Source organism: Peromyscus maniculatus, chromosome 8 (genome assembly GCF_049852395.1).
Source record: "Peromyscus maniculatus bairdii isolate BWxNUB_F1_BW_parent chromosome 8, HU_Pman_BW_mat_3.1, whole genome shotgun sequence".
NCBI classification, from domain to species: domain Eukaryota; kingdom Metazoa; phylum Chordata; class Mammalia; order Rodentia; family Cricetidae; genus Peromyscus; species Peromyscus maniculatus.
In genome coordinates, this window is record NC_134859.1 from 30,475,235 (window position 1) to 30,477,677 (window position 2,443).

A 2,443-nucleotide genomic window follows, 5' to 3' on the forward strand; every position below is an offset into this window, starting at 1 on the left:
GAAAACAACACCCAAAAGAAAATGAAGTAAATATTACTGAAATTTTTTATTTAAATAAATAACTCAATAAAGTATTGACTGTCTGCTTTAGGCAAAAGCCCTCAAGGACTGTAATTTTGATGAGTTGTTTAACAGATTATTTCAGTTTCTGTTCTGTGAAAACTATAAAGTATCTCCACAGAGAGCTTTATTGTATTTCTGGTTTTCCCCGCCTCGTGTTGTTTATTGCTAAATGTAGTCATTTGTGATGCTGATTTTGTATTTTAACATAATAAAAAAACCATTAAGAAGTTAAAAAAAAATCAGAAATGAGTCCCTTACTCACAAACAGAAAAAGGATTAGGTGGACCTTTACAGACTCTTTCATGTCTCCACTTTAATAAACTAAAAAATACACACACACACACACACACACACACACACACACACACACAGCAGTGTTTTACAGAGCTACTCACAGAAATGGGCATGATGGGATGTATGTATAACGCTAGTACTTGGGCAGTAGAGACAAGGAGGATGAGAAGTTTGAGGCCAGCCTGGGCTACATAGAGAGTTCCAGGTCAGCCTAGATTATATCAGACCTCATGTCAAAGAAAATAAAGCCAAGCAAGACAAAGCAATGAAGTACAAGTTGGTCTCAGCTTTAGGGACTGTCAATGAATGGAGGACACAGAACTGCAGACTGGTGATCTGGGAGCCTTCCCCCAAGGCCTTGCTGAGTAACATGGCCCTCAGCCTCAGGTAATCCTCTCTCCATTATCCAGGAGTGCATTTTGTAAGTTGTTAGTAGCGGTTGATAGTAAAGACATTAAATTCATGTAACATAGTTTACAGTGCAAGTCTAGGGCTGTGTGTGTGTGTGTGTGTGTGTGTGTGTGTGTGTGTGTGTGTGTGTATGTGTGTGTGTAGGGAGGGGCTTGTTCTTACTCTAAATTGCTAAACACATGCTTTGGGACCAGTCATTCTCCTTGTCTATAACACGAGAGAGTAAGCAGCATCCCTTGAGCAGTCCTCATCCCATGCTGCTGTGGAACTTCATACACTGAACAAGTTAGAGATTTAGATTAAATGCATCTCAGGCACAAAGGTGAGTGACAGAGCCAGGAAGGGCTGATGCAGCAAAAACGCACAGGGCTTTCAGAAATCACCAAGTCTGTGAGCTGACTTCCCTCTGTGGGAAAGTTTTGGTTTTGAAAGCGTCTAGATAAATGTCACTCTTCAATGGCTGAGCATGCTGGTGTGTGACTTGGTACTTTGGTCATGAACAACATGGCTGGAATGTAACACATTCTGACAATTCACGTTCAAAGTCCCCCTTTCTCCAGGGGAACAGAGATAAGATGGAATATTGAGGTCTACTCAGCTCTATCCACATAGTGGGCAAGAAACATTGCTGAAAGAAGTATGTGTTTCCCTAATGGAAGATTTTGAAAGTTTGAAGGTCAAAGTCAGAATGATTGCCGAGCTTTGCATATATTACTGACACTTCTTTTTTTTTTTTTTTTTTTTTTTTGGTTTTTCGAGACAGGGTTTCTCGGTGCAGTTTTGCGCCTTTCCTGGAACTCACTTGGTAGACCAGGCTGGCCTCGAACTCACAGAGATCCGCCTGCCTCTGCCTCCCGAGTGCTGGGACTAAAGGCATGCGCCACCACCGCCCGGCTTCTGACACAACTTCTTTGGTATCATTAACAGAGGGCATGCTATGTTGCCCAGGCTGACCCCATACTTAGTAATCTTCCTAACTCAGCCTCCTGAGTGCTGGAATTATAAGTATGCATCACTTATAATGGTGTCTTGATAATTTCCTTGCCTCATAATACCATTATAGACAAGGAAAGTTAGATATAATGAGCTTATAGATTATATTCTAAAGTATATCAGACTGAGGATGATAACTGAGCTCTTAAGTGGTATTGAAGTAATCTAAAAATGTAAAGATAAGGAATATAAATTCACAGCTTTATTTATTTATTGTTTGTTTGTTTAGCCAGGCAAGGTTTCTTTGTGTAGGCTACCTGGGGCTTGCTCTGTGACCAGGCTGGCCTTAAAGTCAGAGATCCTCCTGCCTCTGCCTCCCAGCAGCTGAGATCAAAGGTGTGCACCACCATGCCCGGCTTCATTGCTTTAGCTCCCAGTCCAGTGCATGGCTCAAAGCACATGCTTCAAGAACATTAGTCACAGGCTTGATTGATGGAGATTGAGCTGAGTGCACAAATACATGACTGACATGTTTATATTTTTGTTCCCGGGTAACCAGCTAGGTTTGTGCTTGGACCATCTCAGGCTATTTTATCTGAGCTATTAGAAGACTCTCTCCTCTTGTAATGACTAACACTAGTCTTTCTCTGAAATACTGCTTCCTCTTTGTTGATTTCATGTGATAATCGTCAGAGTGCCTGCAGGATGTGTCTAGTGTGACATGACACAGAACAGGAACATT